Raw genomic sequence first — 18,102 nt, forward strand, 5'->3', positions numbered from 1 at the left:
ATCAGTTTTCCTCAAAGCATAATAGTTGTACCTCAGAGAACAATTTGACATTTTTCCATTTTTTTTCTCTAAAGTTATTAATCGAAACTTTTTGTGATATTATTGGTGCAGAGAAAGGGAAAACTTATCTGTTCCAATCTGTGACAAAAGAGAGAATAATAGAACTTTGTTCCAGGCCAGGTGTGGCAGCATATGCCTGTAGTTCCAGTGCTTTGGGAGGCTGAGACATGAGGATCTCTTGGGCAGGAGTTCAAGACTAGTTTAGGTAAAATAGCAAGACCCCGCCTCCACAAAAAATTACCCAGGTGTGGTGGCACATACTTGTAGTCCCAGCTACTCAGGAGGCTGAGGTGGGAGGCTCGCTTAGGTTACAGTGAGCTATGATTATACCTCTGCACTCTAGCCCGAGTGACAGAGCAAGACCCTGTCTCTAAAAAGTAAAATAAAATAAAACAATAGGACTTTTTAAAAAATTACTGATTTTGCAGGCACATAGGGGCTTCATGGAAAAGAATTTGAAACCCATAGAAGCAATAATGCCTGGGAGCTTATATATCATTTTAACAAAGGGTGATAAATTGTGAAGTGACCAGATGAAAAAAAAACAAAAGAGGTTTGATGCTTGGACTTTTAGGAGTGGTAAAATTGAGAGAAGATAAATATATGGGGGAAACTAATAGAACAGAAGAGTTATTTTAGAAAGCTTTATTTGCTACCCATCTCAGTGCTGATTTTTCATTTCGTGTGCTAAAAGTCATCTTGTCCTCTTGGTATGGAAGAGTGATCAGGGGACATCTTTACAAATAAAACTTCATGACCTGCTGTTACACAGAAAGGGCAGGCAGAGAATGCCTCCTATATCTGCTGTTTCTCAATTGCCTTCAGCTCAAAATAATCCATATGCTAAAGTGTCATATTTTGGGATGGCATATTTTGATCCCCTTCATTGACATTCACTTAGACTGCTTTATTTATGACTGCTCTCTGATATCAATATGATATTTAAATTATTTCTCCAAGGATAATCACTGAAGATCCTCCTTATAGCTGTGAGAGCCAGGCCTGGATTTCTGTATGGCTGACTTGCCTCCCTTTACTTCCTTTTTTTTTTTCCTTCCTTCCTTCTTTCTTTCCTTCCTTCCTTTTCTTTCTTTCATTCATTTTTTTTTTTTTTTTTTTGAGTCGGGGTTTCTTCTGTCACCCAGGCTGGAGTGCAGTAATGTGATCACGGCTCACTGTAGCCTTGACCTCCTAGAGTCAAGTGACCCTCCCGCTTCAGCCTTCTGAGTAGGTGGGATTACAGGTTCCATCATGCCTGGCTAACTTTTAAAAAAGTTTTTGTAGAGGTGGGGATCTCACTATGTTGCCCAGGTTTGTCTTGAACTCCTAGACTCAAGCAATCTTCCCACCTCAGGCTTTCAAAATGCAGGCATAAGCCATTGCACTTGCCTGCCTCCATTTATTTTCTTATCACATCTAGTTCTCAAGATTTCATGCCATTACAGGGTCATAAAGAGAATGTAGATTGGATCAGAACTATTGCTTTAGCCGAAGTAATAAGTTATCATTGATTCAATCTTCAGAGGAATTGGAGAATGACATAAGAACTAACCCTGTTTTATTTTTGACATGTATATAATGGTTCTAAGAAAAATGTTTTGTGGGGTAGGGAGGGCTGTTTTTGTTTGTTTGTTTGTTTGTTTATTTTTGAAATAGATTCTTGCTCTGCCACCCAGACTGGAGGTACAGTGATGTGACCTTGGCTCACTCCAGCCCTGACCTCCCAGGCTCAATCAATCCTCCCGTTTTAGCCTCTCAAGTAGCTGGGACTACAGACCCATGCCGCCATGCTCAGCTAATTGTTTGAATTTTTTGTAGAGACAGGGTCTCGCTATATTGCCCAAGATGGTCTTGAACTCCTGGTCTCAAGCAATTTTTCCACCTTGGCCTCCCAAAGTGCTGAGATTACAGGTGTGAGACACCACACCAGGCCCAGTAGTTCACCATGTTTTCTTCTAATATTTGTATAGTTTCATTTTTTTACATTTGATCTTTGATTCATTTGGAGTTTATTCTTATGTATGCTGTGAGGAATGAATCTAATATCATATTTTTCAAAATTCAGTTCTCCCCACACCATTTATTAAAATGTTCATCTTTCTCTCAGGGATTTGGAATCCCATCATTACCATATATGAAATTTCCATATGTAGTTGACTCTATTGCTGGACTTTTAATTCTATTTCATTGGTCTGTTTGAGTACTTGTGTACCAGTATCATCTGGTTTTAATTATAGAGGCCTTACATTTTATTTTAAAAGCTGGTGTGACTTGGCCCTCCTTATAGCTCTTGCTTTGCCATGTTTTCCTGGATATTCTAGGATGTTTGTTTTTTCATATGAACTACACTTCTGAAACTTGTCTAGTTTCAAAAATAATGTTTGTGTTTTTATTGGGATCACATTAAAATTTTGAATTACGTAGGGAACTGATATCTTGATGATTTTAAGACAAGAACAAGGGACATGTTTTCATTTGTTTTAGTCTTTGTTTGTGTCTTTTAGGAATGCTTTATAGGTTTTTTTTTTTTTCATGGATATTAAATATTTTCTGTAGGCCAGGCACGGTGGCTGACAGCTGTAATCCCAGCACTTTGGGAGGCTGAGGTGAGCAGATCACTTGAGGTCAGGAGTTTGAGATCAGCCTGGCCAACATGGTGAAACCCTGTCTCTACTAAAAATACAAAAATTATCTGGGCGTGGTGATGGGCACCTGTAATCCCAGTTACTTGGGAGGCTAAGGCAGGAGGTTTGCTCGAACCCAGGAGGCAGAGGTTGCAGTGAGCCAAGATCATGCCACTGCACTCCAGCCTGGGAGACAGAGCAAGACCCTGCCTATAAAGAAATAAATAAACAAATAAATAAATAAATATTTTTTGTAAAAGTTATTCCTAGATATTTTATCTTCTTTTCATACCTCAGTAAACGGGTATTTAAATAATTGGGTTTTATTTGTATATGCAAAAAGTGTTAATTTTTACATGTTTCCTGTTAATTTTATACCCTGCTAACTTACTGAATTATTTTAGTGTTGTATAAGTTTATATTTAATTATTCATATTAGCAATGTCCAATAAAAATATAATGTAGTCGGCCTAGTGTGATGGCTTCTGCCTGTAATCCCAGCACTTTGGGAGGCTGAGGTGGGCGGATCACCTGAGGTCAGGAGTTTGAGACCAGTCTGGCCAACATGGTGAAACCCCACCTCTACTAAAAATAAAAATAAAAATAAATAGCCGGACGTGGAGGCTTGTGCCTGTAATCCCAGCTACTCAGGAGGCTGACGCAGGAGAACTGCTTGAACCTGGGAGGCGGAGGTTATGGTGAGCCAAGATCACGCCACGGCACTCTAGCCTGGGCGACAGAGCGAGACTCGGTCTGAAAACAATAAAAATAAAAATAAAACTTTGTAGCAGCTAAATTTAAAATAGTTAAAAGCAATAGGTGAAACAAGTATTAATGATACGTTATATATTTAACTCAATGTACCAAAAGTATTATTTCAGCATAGAAACAATATAAAATATTAATAAGACATTTTACATTCTTTCTTCATACAAAGTCTTTGAAATCCAATATGTGTATTTCACATTTACAGCACATTCCCACTTGGATCTTAAATTTTTATCAGAAATATCTTGTGTGACTTTAGATTTCATAAAATTTACATTGAAAATATATATTCATGTATCCAAGTTGCTCCAAACATACTTGTTTTCTTATCACTCTAGCATGTACATATATATATAATCTCCCTTTAATATTCACATCCACATTAACAAAACTAGTTCTTCGTTTTTAGAAGAATAGATTTGACTGTGTTGTAAAAGCCTACATCTGTCCAAGTAAATTCACTAATTCTTGCATCAACATCAAATTCAACAGGAATTTTATGAACTGAAAAGTAGTCTAAAAGTGAAGAATCAAAGCCTGCCAGTGGCATTCCTCAACCAATGGGGATAAAAACCTCTTATATCCCATTATTCAGGTGAGCAATTCTGAGAGTGACTCCACATGCTCCTCAGGAGGTCACGTACAAACTGTCTTCATCAGTTACCTTGATAATGTGCCCTATGTCAACTTTTCCTCCTTCCCTGTCTAATTCCTTCACTCTAGCTCCCTGAGGTCACCTGCCCCCAAAACTGCCTGGACCCAAGTCCTTATCGGAAATTCAAGCAAAGACAGAGATCTACCAAGTTTAAGGGATGAGGCATGTGTAAAAGTTGGAGCCCTTATAGAAGAGTACTAGACATATTTCGTAGGCTCTTAAAATATTGTTGAAGAACCAAACATTAAAACTTTGAGGTGAGAACCAGAAATATGCATTTAAATGTATTCCTTATTAAATTAAGTAGAGAGGAAAGCAATGTCTGAAGCTGTAGTCTGCACTGTGGTTATATAAGAGAATATTATCCTTAGGCATATGCAACTTACTCTTAAAAGTTCAGGAAAAATATGCATCTATATGTATGTATGTATACGTGTGTATATGTAAAAACAGAGAGAGAGAATGGGAGAAACAGATAAAGCAAATGGGGCAGAATGTTTCCAGTAGGTAAATGTGGGTAAAGTATATTCTCTTAGCTGGGTATGGTGGTTTATGGCTATAATCCCAGCATTTGGAAGGCTAAGGTGGGAAGATTGCTTGAACCCAGGAGTTAGGGATCAGCCTGAGTCACAGAGCAAGACCCTGTCTCAAAACATTTTTTTTTTTTTTGAGATGGAGTCTCGCTCTGTTGCCAGGCTGAAGTGCACTGGCACGATCTCAGCTCACTGCAACCTCCGCCTCCCAGGTTCAAGTGATTCCCCTGCCTCAGCCTCCCAAGTAGCTGAGACTACAGGCACACACCACCACACCTGGCTAAGCTTTTTTTTTTTTTTTGTATTTTATTAGAGATGGGAGTTTTACCATGTTAGCCAGGATGGTCTCGATCTCCTGACCTAGTGATCCGCCCGCATTGGCCTCCCAAAGTGCTGGGATTACAGGTGTGAGCCACTGCGTCTGGCCATAAAATTTTTTTCAAAGCATACAGTCATCTGTTGGTATTTATGGGGGATTGGTTCCAGGACTTCCAGCACATAACAAAATCCACATTTTCTAGTCCCTGCTTAATACAAAATGACACAGTATTTGCATATAACCTAAGCACATTCTTCCATATACCTTAAATCATCTCTAGATTACTTTTATAATACCTAATACAACATAAATGATATGTAAATAGTTGTCACACTCTATTGTTTAGGGAATAATGACAAGAAACAAAAGTCTGTCTACATTTAGTACGGACGTAATTTTTTTTCCAAACATTTTCAATCTGAGGCTGATTGAATTCATGGATCTGGAACCCATGGAGATGAAGGGCCAACTATATGTGGTTGTTCTTTAGACTATTCATGCAGCTTTTCTGTAAGTGTGAATTTCCAAATTAAAAGTTAAAAAAGCTATTATAGACCTTTCAAGATAGCAAACTTAAGTCATAAGGCTTCAGGGTCAGCAGCCCTTTCTTTTTACCACCTATCTTTTAAAATGTCCTAAAATGAGCCGGGCACAGTGGTTCATGCCTATAATCCTAGCACTTCGGGAGGCCAAGGTGGATGGATCACCTGGGGCCAGGGGTTTGAGACCAGCCTGGCCAACATGGTGAAACCCTGTCTCTACTAAAAATATAAAACTTAGTTGTGTGTGGTGGTGGGCTCCTATAATCCTAGCTACTTGGGAGGCTGAAGCAAGAGAATTGCCTGGACTCGTAGGACAGATGTTGTAGTGAGCCGAGATTGCCCCACTTCACTTCAGCCTAGGCGAAAGGGAGAAACTCCATCTCAAAAAAAAAAAAAAAAAGTCCTGAATGCTGACAAGTTGATATTAATAATAAAGGCTCCTATTTGGACCCACTAAGATTAAGAGGAAACCTTTACTCAGACACGATTATAAGCAGTCACACTTTGTTCCACTTAAAAAAAAAAAAAAAAAAAAAAGTAATGTTGGCTATCACCTCTAAAAAGTTGGCTGGCCCTTTTCTTATCTTAGTGGACCGGCAGGCAATAGTACTGTGAACATTCATTAGAAAATGGTAAAACTTTTGAGATCTTGGGTTCAAAGGTCATGCACTGATGTTAATTTTTTCCCAGGGTTTCTTAGAAGTGTTGGCCAGGAAAAGCTCTTGCTGAGTTAGTAAAAACAACACAGATATGATGGGGGAAATTTCTGTTAATTAGCTAAAAGTACACTTGCTAACCACTTGAGCAAATGAGTGTGAGGCAGCTCTACCTTGTCAAGGCTGGAAGGAATTTTACAACTGATAGTATACAATTCCTTCACTTGTCAGAGTTCTATTGGTGCAGGTCCCAACCATCATGTGGTTTAAGTGCTCATCTGCAGTTTCCATTATCTCCGATGACACCTGCCATGTTGCTTAAATATGTTCAGAAACAAGCAGGTCACTATGCCTACAACAGCACTAATAATCTACTTCCTTGTATAAGCAATGGTATTAACTGCATTATTATTTTTAACAGTAAAAAAAATTAGCAAGAACTTAAATGTCAATCAACAAGAAAACCTAATTTATTAAAATTCTAAATATCATTAAAAATAATAAGTTGAATCTACATATACCTATTTGAAACAAACAAACAAAAATTTAAAGGGATGGGGTCTCACTATGTTGCCCAGGCTGATCTCAAACTTCTAGGCTCAAGTAATTCTCCGGCCTCTACCTCCCAAAGTGCTGGGCTTACAGGCATGAACCACCATGCCCAGTCGTAATACCTGTTTTTTTTGGTTTTTTAAGTCTGCAATACATTAAGTTTAAAAAACTGAGGCCGGGCGTGGTGGCTCACGCCTGTAATCCCAGCACTTTGGGAGGCTGAGGTGGGCAGATCACGAGGTCAGGAGATCGAGACCATCCTGGCTAACACGGGGAAACCCCGTTTCTACTAAAAATACAAAAAATTAGCCAGTTGAGGTGGCGGGCGCCTGTAGTCCCAGCTACTTGGGAGGCTGAGGCACGAGAATGGAGTGAACCCGGGAGGTGGAGCTTGCAGTGAGCTGAGATTGTACCACAGAACTCCAGCCTGGGTGACAGAGTGAGACTCTGTCTCAAAAATAAATAAATAAATGAATAAAAATGAAAAATAAAAATAAAGTAAAAAATTGTAAAATAGTTTCATATTATTCTGATTTTTGTATGAAAGATGTAAAAGTTTATATCCATGTGCAAATTTTAAAAAGTCTAGGATAAATTCTAAACTGTTAACAGTGTTTTTTTCACAGGGAGGATGATGAAGACAATTACTCCCACTCGTTTTGTTTGCATTGGAGGAGCGTTTCCCTTATACTTCTGACCTCTTTACTCTTACTCCTCATTCCAGTTTCTAGAGGTTGCCTGGGCAATACAATGGGAAATGCATGTTGTCTCCAACTCTTATTGAGTCAAGCAGCAGGCATTGGAGAACCACCACTCCTGGGTGAAGGAGTGGCTTCTCATAGTGACAAGTTTGTACAAGTGAACAGGTGTGTAACTCAATCACATTTTTTTCCCTCTGGTTTGAATCAGACTCTAGCAGAAACCATCCTTCTGTTCCTTCACTCCATCTGTAAGTTTATGGGGACAGGCTCACTTAGGAGGGGAGGCTATGCTTGTACAGTGTTCCTAGACACTAGGGCAGGTAAGTGGTAACCTGGCCCACCACTGCCTCACACCTAGGCCACATTCTACAGTAGTTCTGGCAGTAACAAAACTGATGTTTTGCTCTCTATCCACCTCACTCTGTATTTCTCTGATTGGTTTTTGAGCTTGGGTGAGTAACAGGGAGTATCAATCATTAGAAGCCCTCAAGTGTGAACAAAAACAATATTTTCTTTTAATTTTTTATGCTTCTGCATTGTTTAAATGTTTTATTAAAATGAGTATATATTACATAGAATAGTATAGATATCTCTAAATATAGAGATATGAAGACATAAAATCTGTATCCTTAAAATTTCTACCTAATCTTAGGATTCCTGTGTCCTTGATTTGTATTGTCCTTTACACTTCAGTTGCTTGAAGTAACTGCATCATCTTCTAAGGTTAAAAGAGGTAATTTGCCTTCATCTACTCTCTACTCCTTTGGTCACTGGACACTAGTTTTCTTGTTCCATACATTCTTTTCCCTTTCTGATTAAACCATCTAATTTGGCTTCCTTGAAAGAGGCTGTTGCCTCTCTATTCCAGTAAGTCATTCCTATTTTGACTTGGGAAAAAGCTTTTCCTATTTTTCTAGGCCCCCAGGATACTTCTGCTGTGGTGACAGCCTAAGAATGGTCTTCCAGGTATTTATAGAATGTTCCCTTCATTTTCCACATCATAGCCTGCAAATTTATAAAGAAAGTATTATGTCCTCTCAAATCTTTTTTTCTCCAGGCAAAATATTCTCATTTTTTTCAACTGTGCGTCACACAGCATGGTTTCGATTCCCTATTTTGGCCACACCCCTCAGAGTGGATGCCAGTTTGTCTATAAATCTCCTAAAGATTGACACCAAAAGGGGAATGCAGTTCTCTGGGTGATCTGATTAGTGTGGAATAGAAAAGGGTAGTACCCTACTTGTTATAACAATGGCATACTCTTACCACAGTGGTAAGAGTGGTCAGTATGCTCTCACCAGATACGTACACTGGGGATTATCTTGGTCTGTTAGGGCTGCTATAGCAAAATACCATAAGTTGGGTGGCTTATGCACAAAAGAAATTTATTTCTTACAGTTCTGGAGGCTGGGAAGTCCAAGATCAAGGCATAATTTGGTGTCTGGTTAGGGTCCACTTTGTTACAGATGGCACCTTCTTGTGTTCCTACCTAGTGGAGGGAGTTAAGAAGCTCCCAAAGGCCTCTTTCATAAGGGCACTAATCTCATTCTTGAGGGCTCCACCCTCATAACCTAATCACTTCCCAAATGCCTTAACTCCTAATACCATCACTTTGGGAATTAAGATTTCAACATACAAATTTTGGAGGGAGTGGACACAAATATAGCAGTGAGCGTATCATGGGGTATACTCCTATTGGGCTTACTGTGATTTAAAACATGCAGATCACTTTCATCTATGCTATTAGTAAAACAAACTAATTTATTTCAACATATAAACATCTCAAATCACTTGCACACAATTATATTGAAATTATAATGATAATGATCAATTATATAATTATCATTAATTATTCCAATTAATTAGAATTATATTTCTACTTATTATAATTATATTAATATTTATGTATTAATATTTATAATTATTATTATAGTTCCAATTTTAAAAGTCTCCATGTTTCCTACAGTGATCACCCCTTCACAAGCAAATACCCTCCCTTCTTTACCCTCTATTCACTCCTCAAGCCAGGTGACACGAGCCTTCTGATCCGAGTAGTTTGAAGTTACTCTTGCAAATAATGTAATAAGAAAAATTCAATGGTCTCTTTTCAGGCTGAGTCTTGACCTTTATAACGAATTTGACATTGATAGCTATTTCCTCTTCTAGGGTTTCAGACACTATTGGTTCCAAACTCATATCACTTCTCAAAAGCTTCCCTTCTCATTCTAAGCAGTTTCACTTTGAGCTCTCTCACTTAAATCTGCCTCCATCATTACCCTGCTTGAAATGCTTCAGTGTCTCTTGAGATCTGTGGTTTTCAAACCAGTTGCATATTGGAATCATCTGGGGAGCTTTTAAAACATATCTAAGCCCGGACCCCATCCCAGACTAATTGAATCAGAAGTAATAGGGATTGGCCTGAATCTTTAAAACACCAGAGGTAGCCCTTATGTTTTTGCCCAGTCTTTTCTCTCATCCTTTACCTACTGATGTAGCTATATTAAATGGAGGCCTTCAATGCTCACTGTTTTATCTAGATTATATACTGTCGGTTGAAGTGTCACATCTTCTGTGAAGCCCTAGATTTATGTCTCCAACCTCATTCTATTTTAATTTTTTTTTTTAGAGACAGGGTCTTACTATGTTGCCCAAGTTGGTCTGAAACTCCTGAGTGATTCTCCGCCTTGCCCTCCCAAAGTGCTAGAATTACAGGTGTGAGCTACTGTACCCAGCCACTCCCTCTATTTTCATCTTTTTTTCTGAAATGTGTAGTTCCTTTGACTTGATAGGGAGATGGGGTTTAGGTTAATTCAAGCTGGTAGGGCTGCAGGTACACCCAAATCAAGGGCCAAGCTGAGTAGGGTGAGTGGTGTGTAGGGTTTGTGGAGGGGGGTGAGCACTTTCAAACCTTTCAAAATCTTCATATCCATGCACACACACGCATATTAATACGCATACATAGCCTGTGAACAAAGGCTGGCTCCTCTTTAAAGACTTCAAATTGCAAAAAAGGGGAAAAGCATATTAGGGAAAGAGATAAAGGCCGTATCTAGATTGCTTTGTAATTAAAGAATCAAGAGAAAGAAGAATGGAGTAAGCTGGGCATGGGGTGGCTGATGTCTGTAGTCTCACCTACTTTGGAGGCTTAGGCAGGAGGATCATTTGAACCCATGAGTTTGAGGCTATAGTGCACTAGGATGGCGCCTGCAAATAGCTACTGCATTCCAGCCAGTGCAACATGGTGAGACTCCTTATCCAAAAAAAAAAAAGAAAAAAAAAGAATGGCGTAGATGGGGGCTAACATAATAATGAGAGAAAAGAGTTTGCTTTTTAGCAAGGGGCCTAGGGTGACTGGGATGAGAGAGTTGGGGCAAACATGGGGGAGAACTCATGGACTTTACGTATCTGGTGGGCTGAGAGGCCTGTGGTCTGATCAGCTGTCTGCAGCTTCTCATAACCAGTTTGATTCTGAACTAGAATATTAAAGTCATTGGTCTGTTATTTGTGGTCAACTTCTTTGCAGTTTTGAATATTTCTTGCTTTTCTGATTGTTTCAAAGGTTGCTATCTTGTGATTTCATTTGCAAATTGTCTTAGTATCTGGAAATAGAGCATAATATTGGTTGCCTACCCAACACCCATTTCCTCTTTACCCCACAAATAACTCCTCTCCCACACAGCATGTGCTTTAAAAAAACCTGATTCCACTGCATCTCCTGATCATGATGAATCTTAAGTTGAGAGCAATCTGTGCATCACAACTGTTACAGGTTTGAGATATGCACATAACCCAAGCAAGCCAAATCAGACTGGTTAGGGACTAGGTTTCTCTTCTTTGTTTTTGTTTGTTTGTTTGTTTTTGTTTTTGATTTTTAACTGTTCCTGAAGCATTTATTTTATTTTATTGAGACAAGGTCTCACTCTGTCACCTAGGCTGGAGAGCAGTGACGTCATCATAGCTCACTGCAGCCTTGAATTCCTGGGATCAAGTGATCATCCCACCTTAGTAGTGATCCTTCTACCTTAGTTTTTTGAGTAGATGGGACTACATGCACACACCACCACACTTGGCTAATTTTTTTTTTCTTCTTTTTTAGTAGAGACAAGGTGTCACTATGATGTCTTAACATTGTCTAGGCTGGTCTTGAAGTCCCAAGCTCAAGCGATTATTTCACCCCAGCCTCCCAAAGTGCTGGATTGCAGCTGTGAGCCACTGTACCCTGCCTCTCTTCTTCTGGACGTAAAAATGAATACATGAAGCTGGATGCAGTAGTATGTACTTGTGATCTCAGCTATTTGGGAGGCTGATGTGGGAGGACTGCTTGAGCTCAGTAGTTTGAGAGCAACCTGGGTAACATGGCATGTAGAGAGAAAGGAAAAAAAGAGGGGAGGGGAGGGAAGGGAAGGGAAGGGAAGGGAGAGGAAGGGAAGGGAAATTCGTAGTGGGAAGGCAAGGGAAGGTAAATTTGTAGTGGGAAGGGAAGAGAAGGGAAGGGAAGGGAAGGGAAATTTGTAGTGGGAAGGGAAGGGAAGGGAAGGGAAGGGAAAGGAAGGGAAGGGGAGGGGAGGGGACGAGAGGGGAAGGGAGGGGAAGGAAGGGGAAGAGAGGGAGGGGAGGGGAGGAAAATGACTGCTGGCAGCCAAGAGAAAAACAACATGATAAAGCCACTCCTGAGGACAGCAAAGCAGAGTATTTGAGTCACTGAATCAGCCAACCTTGGATCCAACCCTACCTCTGGACTTCTTGTTACATGAGATAATAGATGTTACTGTTCAAGCCACTTCAAGTGAGGATTTCTGTTACCACAGCCAAAAGCATCTTAACATTCATCTAGATGTAACTGAAAAGATTAAGTGCTCTGTACTCACTTAAATTAGATGATTATCACCTCATAATTTCTTTAACCTTCTTGAATCTTGGCCTCAGTTACCTCTGTCCAATATTTATTCTAGGACTTTACATTCAAATACCACTGAATTGTATAAGTTGGTGCTACCATTTAACTCATAGATGCTCTGGGAAAGTGAGGGAGAACTAATATAAGAATGTTTTCCTATTCCTAAGGCTTGGAACGGTCAAAATCGATTTTTAACTTACCAATATAGCAAGCAAGTGAGTTATTAGGTTTATTTTATGATTGTGATTATTAAAATAACATATATCTGGGACACTCCAGAATAGAATCCCTAAATGGTAGGACTGTACAATTTAGAGAGAGGAAAAACTTGTGAGCCAGTGTGTGACTATTTTGCTGTTACTGAAAATATAAAAAGTCCTATTTCCATTCATCCATCATCCAAGGATCCATCAACCTTGATTTGTAACTCTAAAATCTTTCATTGTTCTTCAGAGGAAAACAGAATACTTTTCGTAGCTGCGACTGCTATGTTTACTGGTCCCTGAAAGTTTGATAGAGCAGCAGGAGGAAACTGTCATTTCCCAATGACCTCCCGATTGAGAGAAAACGGTAATTTTTTCATCAAGGAAACGGTTTTTCAGATAGAGAAGTTAGAGGGTAGGTTTTATTTGTTCTTTATTTTTTTTTTTAAACAAGGTCTTACTCTGTCACCCACGCTGGAGTGCAGCTGCGAGATATCGGTTCACTGCAGTCTTTACATCCCGGGCTCAAGTGATCCTCCCACCTCCAGCTTCCGAGTAGCGGGGACTACTGGCCTGCACCACCGTGCCTGGCTAATTTTGTATTTTCTGTAGAGATGGGGTTTCACCATGTTGCCTGGATTGGTCTCAAATTTCTGTGCTCAAGCAATTCACCTGCCTCGGCCTCCCAAAGTGCTGGGATTATAGGCATGAACCACCACACCTGGTCACTTTTTTTTCTTTTTAAATGATGATACAGAAGAGACTAACAATTTGCTTTGTGATTTATTGTCCTTGTTGTATTCTTGGCAACAGAAGTCACTGTTAAGGTAGTTTTTAAAACGATCCAAGAGCCTAAAGCACAACTGTAAAAACTACAAACTGGCTGGTGGCAATGGTTCATGCCTCTAATCCCAGTGCTTTGGGAGTCTGAGGCAGGAACACTGCCTGAGTCCAGGAATTTGAAGCTGTAGTGAACTATCCTTATGCCACTGCACTGCACAACTACAAATTGATCAAATGAATTAACACTTAGGAAGGAGGAAGTTTAAGTGATTCTTTCAATTAAGAAATAATATACTAATATAGAGTAGTTCACATACTCAGGCTTAGTAGATAAACAATGAACATATACTTTGAATTTTATTTACACATCTGATTTAAAAGATTAAAGTATTTTAAGCCTTTAAATTGAAATGAAAGAAGTAAACTCAGAAACTATGACTTGTGAAATCACTATTTCCCTTCCTTTACAGCAAGAGATTTTTGCAATAAGACTAGGCTGTCCCCAACCTCCTTGCTGTTGGAGAAACTAGTGGATGACTTATTGAGCGTTATACTAAGGAATTAGTCCAAGGATTTGAAGTGTAATTAAACTTCCCCTAGTCACTCTTTATCCAGTTAACGTTTTCATTTCTTTAAAGCACGTGCCGCTCTCTGAAATGTTTTTGTCTGTTTGTTGTCTAATTCCATTAGAATGGAAGCTCCACGAGAGCAACAGCTTCATCTGGCTTATTTGCTTCTATAGAACACCTGATGCCTTTTAGGGGCTCAGTAAATATTTGTTGCATACCTAAATGGATGAACATATAAATTTTAGTTCAACTATATTATACTTCACAGAGAAAAAGAATAGACTGGCTACAGTACATCTGAACTAATTCAATTAACTAGGAAAATTTTCACTGAGAAATATTGATGATGTGACATTGTCAACAGATAGACATGTGTATTTAGGAGCTGGCTATAAAAAGGGATGCCAAATATGTATAGATTCCTTCCTTTTTCTTTTTTCTTTGAGACAGAGTCTCACTCTGACACCCAGGCTGGCTTGCAGTAGCTCCTGGTTCAAGAAATTCTCATGCCTCAGCCTCCCAAGGAGCTGAGATTACAGGTGCATGCCACCACACCTGGCTAATTTTTGTAATTTTAGAAGAGATGGGGTTTCACCATGTTGGCCAGGCTGGTCTCAAACTCCTGACCTCAAGTGATCCACCCACCTCAGCCTCCCAAAGTGCTGGGATTACAGGCGTGAGCCACCGCACCTGGCCAGATTCCTTCTTAATAATATAAAAATATGGTTTGGATTACTCTAAACCTTTCTAAACTTAAATTTAAATGTGCCCAAGGTAGAAAGATATTTACTCATTAAGAAGGACAAATGATATATCTAGAATACCTAGAATCAGAGATGTTTGACCCAGCCTGAGACCTGCGGCAACAATCACCAAAAGCGATTCTTTTCACGGCCCTAAGTACCTAACTACCCTTTCACATGAGGCCACTCAAAATCTCTCAAGACTGTGAAAACTTTCCAAAGTCAGACAGACAAAATGTGGTAGAACAAATAATTGAAACTTCAGGTATCTAACTTCAAAGCGTGTTTGTGTGTGTGTGTGTGTGTGTGTGTGTGTGTGTGTGCGCGCGCGCGCGCACGTGCGTGTGTGTGTGTGTGTGTTTCTAAGGTAAGATGCTTTCCGGTAGATCGGAGTTTGGTAACCTGTCAGACATAAGAAGTGAGAGACAAAGGCAGAAGTTTAGATGCCTTTGTAAGGAAGAAATGCTTGGCATTTATGAAATCCCCTGCTTTTAGTGGTTGTCTTACAATTTTTTTGGTTGATCAAAAAGTGCAGATCACATTAATAAGGGGCCAGATGCTCTCAGCATCAGATAATGCGTATGGATACCATGCATGACATGATCATCGCCATCATGATCACCGTCAATCTTCCTATTGGAGAAACTGGTGGATGACATATCAAGTGTTATACGAAGGAATTAATGCAAGGATTTGAAGTGATAAATTTGACGTTCAAGAGATCTCATCTTTTAACTGAGAAACTCAGTATTGACAGTATATTAGCATGAAACAATCGAGGTATGGATCTTTGTCAAGGAAATTTCTTTATTCATGTTTCCATGCATTGGAAACCTAATGCATGATTAGTAAGGTTTTACAAGGTAAGACGTAAAAATACTGAACTGGTAACTGTATATATTTATTTAATATTTAATATTAATATTTAATATTAATATTTAATGTAATACCAAATTCTTTCTCACCTTAAACAGTTACAGTAATAATTTCTTTCTAAAGAATCTCCTCTGTGAGATTCTTACTGCAAAATAATGTGAATGAAAATAAAAATATCTTGAAATCTAGCAAGGTTTCAATTAACATTTGAGAAAAGCTTTGAAATGTGATGTTTAAAAAACACGCAAGGTTTTTTTTTAGAAATTCAGCCCATCGACATTCATGTCAAACCTTTTCCAGCACAGACAACACCTGTTACAGCTACTGCTTTATTTTCCTCAATGCAAATGAACAAAGGGATTCAGTAAAAGCCAGCGAGCCCCAATTTTGAGATTCTCATAATTTTTGGCAAATTGTACTACTATAAAGCCTAAAAGTTTTGTTTGGACTCCTAGCCGGACTGGGAGGATAGACAACTTTGCATATATATATAGTGTTCCTGGTTACCTTTCTGGCCAAAGCTAAGATTATTCCTTTCTGATAAATATTAATACTTCCTGCAATACAATCTGCTTTTCCACCTGTTGTTGAAAATATTCTGTTTTCTCTCACAGTTGCTAGATTACTATTTACACTTTGATTTCACACAGCTTCTGTGAGTCTTTTGTTAGAAGGAAATCAATTCTGTAGCTGGATTATAGAAAATATTTGCTTGAATTCTAAACAATCTGATCAGTGGGAATTAAAGAGAGACCTAAGTGACTCAAAAGAAGGAAATGGAAGATTAAGCATCTGAGCTATTGCTGGTCAAAAGTCATATTTCTCCCTGGGCTGCTCAGCGGCCTGCAAAACAAATTGATCTTGGTTGTAGTCATGGAGGGTAAACAGGTGTTTTTGGTACCAAATGGTGTCATTTCTCTTTTGTTGTGGCAATTTTAGCAATAAGGCCAAGAAGCAATGGAGCTTATAGGACTAAACTCTTCACTGAAATGACTCAACTCTTCTGGGGAGGAAAACTGGTCCCATCCTGGATTTAAGCATGAAATTGCTGTGGCATCATCTCTTACAATCATAACACTCAAAAGAAATACATATTAACCTTTAAAAAACCGTTCTTGGGTCTTTGATCTTCACACTTTTCTTTGAACATCATGTTTTCCATAAATATAATCGAGCATGGTAAGAAGCTAAGTAATGTAAATACTAAGTTATAAATTCTTATTGGGAAATAAAATGACATGGCTAATTTTTTAGTTCTGAAAAAAAAAATATATATATGTATTTTTTGTTTTTGTTTTTGAGACGAAGTCTCGCCTTGTCACCCAGGCTGGAGTACAGTGGCGCGATCACTGCAACTTCTGCCTCCCAGGTTTAAATGATTCTCCTGCCCCAGCCTCTGAGTAGCTGGGATTACAGAAATGCGCCACCACGCCTGGTTAATTTTTGTATTTTTAGTAGAGACGGGGTTTCACCAAGGCATGAGCCACCACGCCTGGCCGGAAAAAATTATTTTCTGTTTTAGCTAAATACAAAAGTGTACATTTAGGAAAGAGATGGAATAGACCCCATCTCAGAATTCATATCAATTCTTAGAATAAACAGAGAGGCAAATCCATGGCTGTGTCTACACAATTACAAAGATTCATTTAAACATTTAATTACATGAATTCAACTAACAAAGTAAATTGTACTAAAATAAATAAAAGTCCTTTATTTTTCTTTTCAGTCATATAAGTGATATAAACAGTTGATTAGTTGAGGATATTAAAAAATACTTAATATCACATTTTGAATTAATAGTATTTGTTATTCTAATCACAAAAGTAACACATGCTTGTTATGGAAAATTTGGAAAATATGACAAAATCTCAACAAAATTATCCATAAGTCCACTTTTCAGGTGTAATTGTTGCTTTTTTAGTGTATGTCTTTGGACTTTTCTATACATAAATTATATGTTTAAACAAAATTGGACTAAAATTGTATATATTGCTTGCAATTTGTTTTTTCCCCCTCAGTATTATGCATGATCAGTTTTCCTTTATTCTACTGCATCTAATCTCTTATGATTGATATGTACATTGGTGCCAATGTTTTGTTATTATAAATAAAGCTGAAATAAATGTCTTTGTAAATAAATTTGTGTATCCACTTTAGATTATTTCATTAGGAAAATATTTGTATTTGAATTTCAAGATAATTATTAAGGCTTTTAGAACATTTAACCTTTTAGAAACTTTGAAATAAATAATATTCTCACAAATAGTGATAAGAAAGCTAGTTTGCCCATGCCCTAACAAACACTGGGAATTATCAACTACCTGTTTTCATACATAGACACAACAAAATCTAACAAATGCAGAACATAGATAAGTACATGCATTTCCTTCTAAATTGGTCCAGAGATTGCACAAGGCTTCCTTTATGCTCCCATATCATTTGAATCAAAACTGAGTCTTTGAAAGCAAGGACAAAGGGAGTACGCTGACATCATAATTTTTGTCACCATGGTTCATAACTTCCTTTGTCAAACTCATTTGTTCCTTGTACAGATGGTGCCCAATTTATGATGGTTCAGTTTAACTTTTCAACGTTATTATGGTGTGAAAGCAATTGGCATT

General features: G+C 38.4%; 1 long non-coding RNA gene across 1 annotated transcript; it reads left to right on the plus strand.

Moving 5' to 3' along the window:
• Positions 1 to 11,506: 11,506 nt before the first annotated feature.
• Positions 11,507 to 17,620, plus strand: LOC139362208 (uncharacterized). Its single transcript, XR_011620599.1, has 5 exons — positions 11,507 to 11,681; positions 12,965 to 13,018; positions 14,231 to 14,234; positions 14,348 to 14,536; positions 16,958 to 17,620. It is a non-coding gene; the product is annotated as an uncharacterized lncRNA (long non-coding RNA).
• Positions 17,621 to 18,102: the final 482 nt, after the last annotated feature.

Source organism: Macaca nemestrina, chromosome 3 (genome assembly GCF_043159975.1).
Source record: "Macaca nemestrina isolate mMacNem1 chromosome 3, mMacNem.hap1, whole genome shotgun sequence".
In the NCBI taxonomy this organism is placed as follows: Eukaryota; Metazoa; Chordata; class Mammalia; order Primates; family Cercopithecidae; genus Macaca; species Macaca nemestrina.